General features: G+C 34.1%; 1 protein-coding gene across 2 annotated transcripts in view; it reads right to left on the bottom strand.

Annotated features, from left to right (window-relative positions):
- Positions 1-14,292, bottom strand: part of GSTCD (glutathione S-transferase C-terminal domain containing) — a 137,135-nt gene that overhangs the window by 31,819 nt on the left and 91,024 nt on the right. The gene's annotated exons all lie outside the window — the stretch shown is intronic.

Below are 14,292 nucleotides of genomic sequence, written 5' to 3'. Positions count from 1 at the left end.
CCTAACTTTATCGGCCTAACTGTAAAGAATGTTAGGATCTCAGCAGCAAGGGATGGTGGAAAGGAAAAGACTCTGGGAATGAACCCAGCTATAGGCATGGGTAGGGGTGGGAACAGTGGTTTATTTTTATTTTTGTTTTTTTGAGGCAGAGTCTCACTCTGTCACCCAGGCTGGAGTGTAATGGCATGATCTCAGCTCACTGCAACCTCTGCCTCCAGGGTTCAAGCAATTCTCCTGCCTCAGCCTCCCAAGTAGCTGGGATTACAGGTACATGCCATCACGCCTGGCTAATTTTTGTATTTTTAGTAGAGGTGAGTTTTCGCCATGTTGGCCAGGCTGGTCTTGAACTTCTCACCTCAGGTGATCCAACCGCCTCGGCCTCCCAAAGTGCTGGGATTACAGGTGTGAGCCACTATCCCTGGCCAGCAGTAGTGTTTAGCAGTGCTCCAGCCAGCAGGGTTTAGGAAAAGGGAAAGATACAAAGGGCTAGGCAAAGAAAGCTTGCACTATAGGAGACATGTGGGTGACCATATCTTATCCTAAGTAATAATGGATGTCAGATCTAAAATAGCAGGACCATACTCAAACTATACCAGTTGGGAGGTCTGAGTCTACTGAAATAGGTATACTGGTTTAGGGCCTAGGTAGGGCAGGTGAAGACATTTTTTCCAAAACTGAAATTTTGATTCCCTCTTTTTCTCTGGTTCTTTCATTACAACCTGAACAGACTAGTTCATTAATTTAGCAAATGTTTTTTAAAGCACTTATTATATGCCTGGCCCTGATCAAGGTGCTGGAAACAATGGAGAACAAGGGTGATGTTTACATTCCAGTGATGAGAGTTTTACAATAAAAAATTAAGTGATGATATGGAGAAAATTAAAATAGAATAATATGGTTGAAATTGACTAGGTGAATATTTTATATTAGGTAATCTTGAAGCCATCATTGAGCAGATAACTCAACTGAAATTTGAATAAAAACAAGAAGCCAGCCACGGGAAACAAGAGAAAAAGCACTCCATATAAACAGAACTGCTGATGCAAAAGTCTTTAGGTAGAAAAGAGCTAGGGATGTTTGAAGCAGATCATTACAATTGTGTATACTTAGACTTATCATGAATGTTGATTGAGTGTCTGAAATGCTTGGGACCAGAAGTATTTTGGGTTTCAGAAATTTTTTGTCTGGATTTTGGAAAATTTGGAAGTACATAATGAGATATCTTGGGGATGGGTCTCAAGTGTAAACACATAATTTATCTGTGTTTCACATATATGTTTCACATATACCTTATACAAATAGCCTGAAGGTAATTTTATGCAACATTTTAAATAATTTTGTGCTCAAAACAAAGTTTGTGATAAGTACTTATGTGTGGAATTTTCCACTTGTTGCATCATGTCAGCACTCAAAAAGTTCCAGGTTTTGGAGCATTTTAGATTTTGGATTTTTGGATTAGTGATGCTCAACCTGTATATATGAGGTCAACTGAATGGATATTCTTATTTGCTGGTATTAGCACTACTGAATGATTACAATGTGCTAAGCATGCTTTATTTATTATATCAATCCTTTTCCATAACAGCTCAATGAGGTTGGGTACTGTTATTGCATTGTCAGATGAATAAATGTAAACAAAAACAATGAAGTAGCTTGCTTTGGTCACATAGTTACTCCATGATGGAGTCAGGATTTGAATCCTGCTGGTCTCACTTCAAGGTGTGTGCTCTTATCTACTACCCCAGAAACCATAAATCCTTTATTAGTAAAATATTTTGAATAGGACCCAAATATACATAGTCCTAATAATTTCTCTGTTAATAGTAGTAAAGTTTACTGTCTTTTTAAGAAAAATAAATAAATAGAACTTTTTTCTACTTTAGAATGCACTATGCTGCCTCCCCTCTGTATTTATTTCATCTGTTTTTCTGACACCAGAGAAATTTTCATCATTATTAAACATTATCCTTTTGATAATATATTTGATTTCCATCTAAAATCAGCATGAGAGACACGCTAAAGTATATTTTTCAAGGAAATGTCACATGGTGGGAGTGCTGGAGTTAAAACATGTATATAAATGGCTTGGATTTAGTAAAAAAAATATATATATCCAAGACTTACCTTAATGGTTATTGTATACCCAGAGTAGGTGCTTCTTTTGGCCACAACCTAATTCAATAAATACAAATTCTCCTATGTCTTCACTGTTTAGACTTTTAAATGCAAAATAATGGACAATAGCTATTTAAAACATAGTGTACAGCCAGGTGTGGTGGCTCACATCAGTAATGCTGGCACTTTGGAGGCAGAGGCAGGAAGATTGCTTGAGGCCAGGAGTTTGAGACCAGCCTGGTCAACATAGTGAGACCCTATCTCTATATGAAAATAAAAATAAAAATAAATAAAAAACTATAGTGTGTAAGCATGCACAAGCATGCATACGCAAAACTAACTGACCAAATAACCAAAGTAATCACAGAACTCCTGATGTTTACTTGCTAAAGGTATACTTTCTAGATTTAGATAACATTTAAAAAAATTTTCAGAAACTCAGAACCAAAGATTCTGGATTTGAAGTAAATTAACCACAGAAAAACTCAGGTGGGATGCATAAACATTTCTCAGTGGAAGGATGTCTATTATATCTCTCTCTCTCATCCTCCTAGGGTTGGAAACATCATACTGATACCCAAATCTATACATAGTTCAGTTCACACTGCTCTCTAGAACTGTAGATCAGATTTTCCAATTGCATTCTTAATATATGCCTGTGCCATCCAGAGACTTCAAGCCAAACATGTCCAAAAACTGAACTCTTTTACCATGAAACTTGTTTTCTTTCTGATATTCTATTTGTTAATAATATCATCATCCACTCATCATCCTTCAACCAAAGCCACATCTTCAGTTCACAATTATTTATCACTTGTAATAGTCTTCTAATTAAACACTCTGCCCTAAAGTCTCACCTTTTCATGCCCATTCCTTCTAAAATGCCAATGTGTTCATGCTACTTCCCTTCTTAAAAGTCTTCACTGGTTCCCCCGCTGCTGATAGGACAGATTTTTAACACTGAGACTTCATCATCTGGTTGAGCTCACTTCCTGCCACTCTTTTACTCCCATAATCTCATCATACTCTGGTCAGATGAAACTGCCAGTTATTCTCCAAACACACCATGCTGTACCATCTTTATAAGGTTTTAAGCATGCAGTTTACTTTGTCATGAATACTAATATTTCAGAAATTTCACACTTGTGGAACAGTAGTCTCTCAAGATATTAAAAGGAAAGAGATATAAAAAGATATTTAGAGAGAAAAATAGTGAGTTCTACCATCAGGTAGCTTTAGAAATTTAATACATTTTCTATTTTTTTGGAGAATCACAGTGCCCACCAGCACAGTGAAAGTGCTAAGGAGTCTTGCAGTACAGAAACTGGTTAATCCAGAATAACACAGTATTTCCCCAAATTACTTGACAACTGAATGTTTTTACCATCTAATTATCTTTAGGGACTATTTTAGGAAATCTACTTCAGGAAATATTGCTTTATCTACCTCTTTGCCTAAAAATGCCTACTTGCTCTTTAAAATCCAGTTCCAATGAATGCAGTGAGTCAACAAAGACATAGATCAGACTCTTTAGATTACAGACCCTTCCATCTCAGGATAACTGTGTTTCTCAGGGACCTCCAGAAATTACTTAAAATGCAAAATTCAGTTATATGCTACTTGGGCTTCTGTCACTGAGAAGGTAATATTAATATAAAGGAATAAAAGGCACCAAAATCATTTTTATTCCTTGAAATCGAGAGCTATAAAAACTATGCTTAAAAGTTCAAAGTTCAAATATATTAGTTACTATAATATTTCTTCTTGAAAATTAACTTAGGAAAACAACATGACATATACAATGTAAACTTTAAAAATATCCTGAGAACATAAAGTCATAAGTAGTGTTCACCAGTTAAAATCAATCATTTAATTTTATACTGAAATAGCTAATTGTGTATAAGAAGTCTTGAAGATAATGCTTAAAATTTAACATTTCTGGATACCCAATAAGAAAATAGAAAATAAACACCTCATTTTCTTCTCTGAAATCCATCCCCTGATGTTAGAGACACAGACATGGTAGCATGAGGGCATTCATAAGTAACATTCGTGTATCTGCATACCCACAGAACAAGCATGATAATTTCCTCACTCGTTCAAACAAACCAAGAACTGCTAAAATCAGACTTGAGGTCTTACATATTTCTCCTATTATTTAAATCCCACATATATATGATACACAGAGAAACCAAACAGAAGAAAAAAATACCAGGGAGGTGTTGGTGAGTCAAACTTTTGCCTTAGTTTAATCTTATAAACATGTGGCTAGTTTTAATTTTAATTCAATAAAGAAAAGTTAGAACTTTCTCTCTTCATTAGCCAATATAAGACAGGTAGACTTCCTAGAGAATTATGTAGGGCAGTAAAATAAACACTTTGTATTGATGGCCTCTAAAATTCACAAATGAATGATTTAATAAAAGACTTTGTGCTATTATTTATAATAAAAAAAACTAGGTTAGCATCTAAGAAATTTGTTACCTTTTAAGGAATCATATCCAAATACTGAGAAAAACATACTGGGATTAGTAGTAGAAGCAGCAACACTATAAATAACCCATTAATTTATACAACCCAGAAAAACACAATTTCCCACTGAAGTATACTTTGAGACAATGTAAACAGTGTCTTAGAAGGAAAAAAGACCAGATATAAAATTAAGACTTACATTGAAAGTAGAAAACAAAAACCTGTCTTTACTTTTCATCATTAATAGAATACTAAGAATTTCAATAGTTAATTCAACAAATATTTATTAGGTGCTTACGATGTGCTAGGCACCGTTTTAAGGGTTGGGTATATCGCAGTCCTTGCTGCCATGGAGTACACATTCCAGTGGGGGTAGATAGGTGATACACACAAAACAAATAAATATACTATATTAGGGGTTAAAAAGAAAAATTAGAAAGGGGAGAAAGAGCAAGGAAGAGGAAACTTACTACAGATAGGCTGATCTGAAAGGGCCTCTCTAATAAGGTGACATTGACATCTGAATAAAGTGAGAGAGTAAGGTACATGGATTATGTAGGGGAAGAGTTTTCCAAACAAAGAGAATAACAAGTATGCAGTAGTCTCCCCTGATCCTTGGGGACACATTCTAAGACATTCAGTGAATGCCTGAAACCTTAGATAGTATTGAACCCGACTGCCATCAATCAGACCATATTTCTGCTCATGTCTTCTGTCCATGAATTTAAGGACTTTTCCATCTTAACCAAACACTTATCAGACACTGAAGTTGCCATAATTTTTGCAGCTTGAGGTACAGCAGCAAAACTAGAATGGATTCTTTCCCCTTCTTCATAATTTCATGGATAGATGTGTTCTTCCCACAGATCTTAGCAATCTCAGCATATGAGTTTTTTCTGTCCTTATTAAGTCGATAACTTTTACTTTTTCACTTAATGCTTGCATTTTATAGCTTCTCTTCAGTATATCCAAACTGTCAGCATCATTACTTTTGTGCTTTGGAGCCATTATTAAGTAAAATTTGAACTCAAGCACTGCAATATTGCAACCGTCGATCTGATCATCAAGATAGCTACTAAGTGACCATCAGGCTAGTAGTGTACACAGTGTGGATTTGCTGGACAAAGGGATGATTCATGTCCCAGGCAGAACGCAGTGGGATTGTGCCAGACTTCATCATGCTACTTAGAATGATGTGCAATTTAAAAGTTATAAATTATTTATTTCTGGAATTTTTCATTTAATATTTTTGGGTCACAGTTGACTGCGAGTAACTAAACCACAGAAAGCGAAACTGCAAATAAGGGAGGACTGCTGCAGTTAGTGAATTCCAGACCACAGAAGAGAAGATCAAAGAAGTAGCCAGGGGCTAGAGTATGCAAAGCTTTTTAATCTATGTGGAAACTTTGGATTTTATTTTGAATTAGATGGATTTGGGGACATTATTTGACTTAAGTAGGAAGTCTAACTAGGTCACTACTGAAATAGTCAAGGCTAGACATGATAGTTGCTTAGATTAAGATACAGCAGTGGAGGTAGTGAGAAGTGATGTGGCTTGACATATATTTAAAAACAGAGCTGACAGAATTTGCTGATGGACTGATGTAGAGGGTAAAATAAAGAGACAGGGATAACTCTACAGTTTTGAGCCTGAGCAATTAGAAAGAATCAAACTGCCATATATTGTTTTGCAGTGGAGGTGTAAGGACTAAGCCCTGAATTTTTCAATGTTTAGAGATTTGGAAGCTGAACAACTGAAAAGGAGACTGATAAGGGGTTATTCTGTTGGTTTCTCAGAGGCAAACCAAGGGGTATTTCAAGAGAAAAATGATCAACTTTGTCAAATGCAGCTGATACATCAAATAAGATAAGGACTGAGACTAGTCTATTAGATTTAGTAAATAGAAGTCATTAGTAACCTTGACAACAGCAGTCTTATTATAATGATAGGACAGAAGTCTGATTATCATAGGATCAAGAGAGAAGAAGGAAAACTGATACATGCACAAGGCATAATAGAAATACAAAAATCACCATTTAAATAACTGATTTGCATAGAAATCATCAATGGCTGCTAAAACCATTGAGGAAAACTTACTGGAGGACACAATGGTTTCAAAGTAGCTTCTCAGAGACTATTATTACAAAGGGAAACCAGTATTCTTACAATGAAGAAATCTGACAGACACCATATTAACCAAGTGATCAAAGCTAATACCACAAACAATGTGTCAAACTAGTATCATGTGCTCCCTGCTGTGGTACACTCAAGGCATACACCATTAGCTCTATAGTATGCTGGCCAAAATGTTTGAGTCGTTCTGTTGTAGTATTGCCAATAGTTTAATTTTCACCTAATAGAGGAAATAGATAAATTCAAATTGAGAACATTCTGTAAAATACCTGGAATAGATTCTTTTTCAAAATTTTAAAGTTAAGAAAGACAAAATAAATTTTATAGGACAGGATCCTATATTAAAGGATACTTAAGATATATGACAATTAAAAACAATGCCTATCTTTGATTGGTTATTGCATATTCAAAGAGAGAGTGAGAGCGCTATTGAACAATTGGGAGAATTTCAATATGGGCAGTATATTCCGTAATATTATTAGATTGATGTCAAATTTCCTGTAGGTGATAATTGGATTGTGATTACATAAGAGAATGCCCTTTTTCTTAGGAGACATACGTTGAAGTATTTTGTGATGAAATGTTATGATGTCTGCAGGGAACTCTCAAATGGTTGAAGAAAAATGTGTATGTCAGATAAAGACAGAAGGTAAGACAAAATAGTAAAAACTAGTGATTCCATATGAAGGCTACATGGGTACTAATTGTACTACTTTTCAACTTTAAAAAATGGGTTTATAATTTTAAACAAAAGATTGGAAGAAGAGAGTGGAGGAAGAGAAGATGAAATCATGAATATCTAAGGAGTTTTGTTAAAGGGGAACACATAAATGGCGTGGTCGGTGTAGGGTTAAGTGAGGTAAGGGAAGATTTTAAAAAGTGAAAGGTACCTTAGAATTTTTGCTATCTGACTGACATAACTGATGAGAAAAACTGTTGAGGACACAATGGGATGAAATAAGTGCACAGTGAGATATAGGCTAATAGGAATAAGATCGAAGGGCCTGTAGTGTATGGACATAGAAACAGGTATGTTGGTGTGTTTACTGATAAAATAGGTAGAGCTCTTTTTAATTTTTCTATTTTCTCTCTGAATTAAGAGAGAAAGGGAGGAAGTACTGAACATTTGAAGAGAGGAAGAGGTGATATGAAATACTTACGTACACTAAGGTGACTTGGAAAATCTGTACACGGATTGATGGTACCCACTTCTTTAAACAAAGTTCTGTATAATTATAAAGATGAAAGAAACTCTAAAACTTACCAAGTCTAATCCAGTTATTTCATAGGTAAAAACATAGAGACTTGGATATTCTTTTTAATTGATAGGTTCAGAGTAGGGAAACAGATAATGTGGAGAAAATAAGCATGGTTTAGTGGCCAAACATAAAAACAGTACCAAGAATATAAACCATTTATTGGAATTCTCCTACATGCCAGTACTATGGTAAGAACTTTGTATACTTTATCTCCTGTACTGAAAACAAGCTATAGAAAACTATATGAAGGTCTGCATTTGTCCTCCATTTTCCATATGAATAAAAGAAGCTCAAAAAGTGTAAATACTCTCTCCATAGTCAGATAACTGTTTTCATTTGTACTGGAGATATCTAAGTTAGTCTTATTTTGAGGGATTCTCAATGAGACTGCAAACTCTTATATTTACTCAACTCTATACCAACTGTTATAGGTCCTTGTACCTAGTAGATTTTCAGATATGTTTATTGAATCAAACACTTCAGTAAACTTGACGCCTATTAAAGACACAGTGTTGATCATCAGGCACTAAGGAAAAGCAGATGAATGAAGAAGGAACACAGGCAGAAACCGAAGTAGTAAATATAATGCAAAATCAGCCTAAGTTTTTTCACTGATTAAATATACAGATGAAACAAACTGGATTCAATGCTGATTGACATTCTAAATTTCTAACAGATGTAATGGGAAAATTTATTTAAAAAACAATGTTTCATACATGTATCAACAATAACGGCTTACACAGGGGGAGGGAAAGAAGATGAGGCAGAAGAATGGAGCCTAAATTAACTGGTAATTTATAAATTCTCACATAACAAAGGGAGCTTAAAAAGTAAAACTTGCATTGCCTCACTTTAGAGCAATGCCAGTTTTTTAATCCCTTCCTGACCCATTTTTATTCAGCACTGAAAAGGGTACATTGTTTGATTTGGGTATTAGCTTTTAAGGAGATTAGTTTCCAGGAAAAGTAAAGCATTTTGCATAAAAGAGCGATCCTGATACAAGGCATGAGAGTATACTCTGTTCCCAAACCATCTGTTAAAAAACAATAAAAACCAAAGCGAATCTTACATTCTATTCCCTCCCAAAATTACAGATGAAATTAAAAATAATTGTATATTAAAAAATTCTCAGTGAAAAATACATTAGAAAATCTTCGAAAATAGACATGTTTTCTAGAATTTTAATAAAAGGGAAGCTGAATCCTTTTATTCATAAACAAGAAATGAAAAGTAGATTTTTTCTTACTCATGGATGTCAATCTGCATTAGATTATTAATTATGGGTTATAATGCAATTAAAATAAAAACAGTGGAGAAACACATAAAGCTTCTAAATCTTCATGTAATTTTTTTCAAGAGATTTCTGGCTTGGTCTTAACCCTTCAGAAAAATTAGTCCATATAATCCATATGGGTTTCAGATTAGTTTTTTCTTAGCCCTATCAGTTTTAACACCCTTTTACAATAAATATTTTATAATATCCCTTTTGAATTACTGAATTTAGCTTACTGACCTATGTAATCTAAATAAAAATAAATATAATAGGTGTAATATAAAGAAGAAATAAAATCAGTATTTTACTATGCATCCATAAAAAAGGAACGAGATCATGTCCTTTGCAGAGACATGGATAGAACTGCAAGCCATCATCATCAGAAACTAACACAGGAACAGAAAACCAAACAATGCATGTTCTCACTTATAAGTGGGAGCTGAACGATAACAACACATGGACACATGGCAGGGGAGCAACACACACACAGGGCCTGTTGGAGGGGAGGGTGGAGAGCATCAGGAAGAATAGCTAATGGATGCTCGGCTTAATTCCTAGGTGACGGGATGATCTAGGCAGCAAATCAACATGGCACACATTCCCCTATGTAGCAAACCTGCATATACTGCACATGTACCCTTGAACTTAAAATAAAGATTGAAGAAAAAAGAATCATTATTTTAGAATAGAATAAGTATTGCAATGTGTAGATGCACAGTCATGATTACTAGAGGACAAAAAAAAGTCCTCCATGAATTTCTACAGCACCCTCAGGTATTTAACAGAAATTTCTACAATACCCTCAGGTAACTGACGTTAAATATCCATGACATATAAATCCTCTGAATTAGGTGACGCTCTCTCTAAAATTTAATGCAATGTTTTGTTACTGAAATTTACTCTTCACTAACCCAAAGCACCAGAATTTTTAGAAGACATACCATAATTTAGGGGATTATTTTATTTTGAATAATTCCCTTTCATAAAAACCATCTAATATATACTATCATCCAATACTCTATTTAATAGAAAAGTTTCTTTAAATAAATGAATATTATTTTAAAAGCAAGCTTCCTGATATAGGCATCTGTTTATGTTTTACATTGTAATAATAACAATAATGAATCACCGATCTGATATTTTTGGAAAATTTCTGATAACGAAATACTATCAGATAACCAAAATATACTCTTAAGAACCAATTTTTTTGTTCATACATAGAAATACATTTTAAACATACATGAGTTATAAATAATAATGGTAATGATAAAAATTACTGAAGTGTCCATTATCCAGCTTTACAAAACCAAAAAATTAGTAGTATTTTTGAAGTCCTATGTACATGTCCCTAACCAACTGTATCTCCCTCACCTTTCCCAGCCCTGAAATAACCACTATACTCAACTTTGTGTTTACCATTCTATTGGTTTTCTTTTGAGTTTTACCACATAGATATGTATTTGTAATAATATATCATTCAGATTTGAAGTTTCCTAAACTTCATATAATTGGAATTATATGTATACTTCTTGAACTTTTTATACAACATCATGTTTTCAAGTTGCATCCATGTTGACATATGGAGCTACGTTTCATTTTCACTACTCTTAGTATTACATTGTAGAGCTATAATATAATTTGTCCATTCTCCTGTGGATAGTCATTTGGGATATTTCAATTTTTTCTGCTATTACAAATAACCCAAAACATTTTTTACAACTTTGAAATTTCTTGCCAGTTACATGTTTCTTAGCCTTCTTTAAAAAACTTGAACATAATTTCATCTTTTCTTAATGACTGTGTCATATTTATGAGTATCAATTATAAATAATATAGCATTATAATAATGTCCTCAGGTTACAGAGATATACATTCTAATTTTTATGAGAATCAGTAAATTTAGTCTGCTTTTTATACTTTTTCTATCTCCTCTCTCACTCTGAAGCTTTTGGCAAGAAGCTTCTTGATGCTATCAATGTTTATTTTAACATTCTCTACATTCACTATTTCCCCTGTAGAACTGGAGGCCAGCCATTTGAGAACAGTACCAACAAGAAGGAAAAATAGATTTTTAATGAAAAACCAAATGGGAGCTTTTCTTGGGGAAATGCGTGTTGTCATATGAGATAAAAAATATTGTGGAAGGAACAAAGGGTTTGATATTTCATATTTGGCCCATTCATTAGCTGTCTGACCTTGTCAAATACTTCTGAGTATTTGCCTTTCCATCTGTAAAATGTAAATAACAATAGTATTTGTAGGACTATTGTGGGAAATAAATAGTACTGCAGCAGAGTCCCAGCAAACCAGTGGCCTTCAGTAAATGTCCACATCTACTCACCTCACACTAAAGTACGGTGTTTGCCCAACTACTTCAAGAGATCAGAGACTTCTTGGCTTACTCCTGATTCCAGATACATTCTATGTGATCCCAGATATATGACAATCTTTATGGCAATGTGGTGTTATTATAGCTTTACAAACATAGCAAACACCTCATTATAAATGTTAAGAAGCAGACTGCTACTGCAGGAAAACTGTATTATAGCTTAAGAGAACCTCCTGAATACAAAGAAGAGGACAGACAGAAAAAAAGAGTTAAAGAGAAGAGAAATATGAGGAGTATGGTGAATAGATGATGAAATGTAAACTTATGGATAACCAGTGTTCCTGAAGAGAAGACCAGAATATGTGGAAGGAAAATTTTATTCAAAACATAAATTGTCTTGAAGGAAGGAAATATTACTAGAGAGAAAACAGATATAAATTATATTTCAAAGAACTCACCTGGTATGGTAAAAATAACAAAAAGATTCTACTGCCTTTAAGTATCCTAAGAAAAAAAATGAATAAACAGGCAGAGGTTTTGTCAGACAGAACCCTTAAAGTATTAAGGCATGAAGGCCAGAAAACAGGTTACGCACAAGTATAGAAAAGACAGGTTGGCCTCAGATCGCTCTATAGTATTATATGCCACATAATGGAGCAACATTGAAGAGACAATTGTGACTTAAGAATACTTTACACAGCTGCATTTATATATGAAGGCACTAGAACCATATTCAAGTATTTAGAGAGATACCTTCTCTGACAAAACAAGTAAACCAAACAAACAATATCATGATGTGCCAAGCTTTAGTCTAAGTAGTTTTTATATACTCTACTATCCCATTTCATCCTCATAAACATTATCTTCATTTTACAATAAGAATAAATTATATCCTTCATTATATTCATTTTACAATTAGGGATATCCTTCATTATCTATATTTTACAATGAAGTTAAGAGTGTGCTTACAAAAGTTAATAAATTTCCCAAGTCACATAGCTAGTAAATAGAAAAGTAGAAGTCTAACCAGGTCTGTCAGGACTCATAGGTTTGGCTTCATAAGCACCCACTGAATGGCTCTTGGAAAAGAAAATTTTTAAAAGAGAAGTTATAAAATGATGCTAACTATCACCAGAAAATAACAGTGGATTTTATGTAATCTTGGTGCAGATAATTTTTCGAAATCTGTCATCAAAAGTTTGACTTTAATTTTATTTACTTTAAATTTTTGTTCACAATATTACCCATTTTTCTTTTCATTAAAAAAAATCAGAGAATACTGTATGCTCATTACAGCAGAAAAATGAATCAAACAATATATTGATGAACTTTATACAGGAGTCATGTTACCCATAATAGATACTTATTTACTTCTTAATTCGATTTCATCAAATTAAATCAGAATTTTAATGTCATTTTAAATCATTTTATTACTTTAAAAAAACTTGTAAGAAGAAAACTACCCTTTATTCTTTAACACTACCACCCTAATACAATTCATTTAACAAGGTTTGCACTCATTCCGTCTTGATATCTCCAAGGCCTAGAGTAGAATGGATAAATGAGACACAGTCAATTATCATTATTTGCAGATTCTATATTTGTGCATTTGCTTACTTGCTAGAATTTATTTGTAACTCAAAACTCCATTCTTGAGTTGCATTTGTAGTCATTTGTGAATATGCACAGACAGTGAAATATTTGAGACACCTGATTACATGTTCCTAGCCGAGGCTGCACTTGATCTTAGCCAAAAGGTCGAGAAGCAGTCCTAGCTGAAGTGGAACAAGATGACTATCTTTCTTGTTTCAGCTCTCATATTATAAACAAGTATACTTCTCATGGTCTATTTAGTTCTTCATTTTTCAAATTTTTGTGCTTTTTGGGGGTATTTTGCTATTAAAATGGCTTCCAGTGCTGAAATGCTGTCTAGTGTTCCTAAGTACAAGAAGGCTGTGATGCGCCTCATAGAGAAAATTTATGTTAGATAAGCTTTGTTCAGGCATGCATTATGGTGCTGCTGGCTGTGAACTCAGTGTACGTGAATCAACTATATATATTAAATAAGATGTCTTTAAATAGAAACACATATAAAATAAGGCTATGTATTGATCAGTTGATAAAAATGAGACCGGAGGCTTACAAGAACTTAACCCTGTATTTCCCCTATACAAAAACCTAATCCAGAGCAAGGCCCTAATTCTCTTCAATTCTATAAATGCTGACAGAGGTGAGGAAGCTACACAAGAAAAACTGGAACCTAGCAGAGATTGGTTCATCAGGCTTAATAAAGAAGGCATCTCTATGACATAAAAGTGCAAGATGAAACAGCAAGTGCTGAAGTAGAAGATGTAGCAAGTTATCCAGAAGATCCAGATAACTGATGAGGTGGCTACACTAAAGAACAGATTTTCAATGTACATAAACTAGCCCTCGATCAGAAGAAGATGTCATCTAGGACTTTCATATCTAGAGAAGGAAGTCAATGCCTAGCTTCAAAGGACAGGCTGACCACTCTTGTTAGGGACTCATGCAGCTGATGACTTTATGTTGAAGCCAATGCTCATTTACCATTTTGAAAATCCTAGGGCCCTTCTAAATGATGATCAATTTATTCTGCCTGTATTCTAGAAATGCAATAACAAAGTCTGGGTGATTGCACACCTTCTTAGAGAAAGGTTTAATAAATATTTCAAGACCATTATTGAGA

The sequence above is a fragment of the Theropithecus gelada genome, chromosome 5 (assembly GCF_003255815.1).
Source record: "Theropithecus gelada isolate Dixy chromosome 5, Tgel_1.0, whole genome shotgun sequence".
Classification (NCBI taxonomy): domain Eukaryota; kingdom Metazoa; phylum Chordata; class Mammalia; order Primates; family Cercopithecidae; genus Theropithecus; species Theropithecus gelada.
This window is presented reverse-complemented; position numbering and strand designations above follow the sequence as displayed.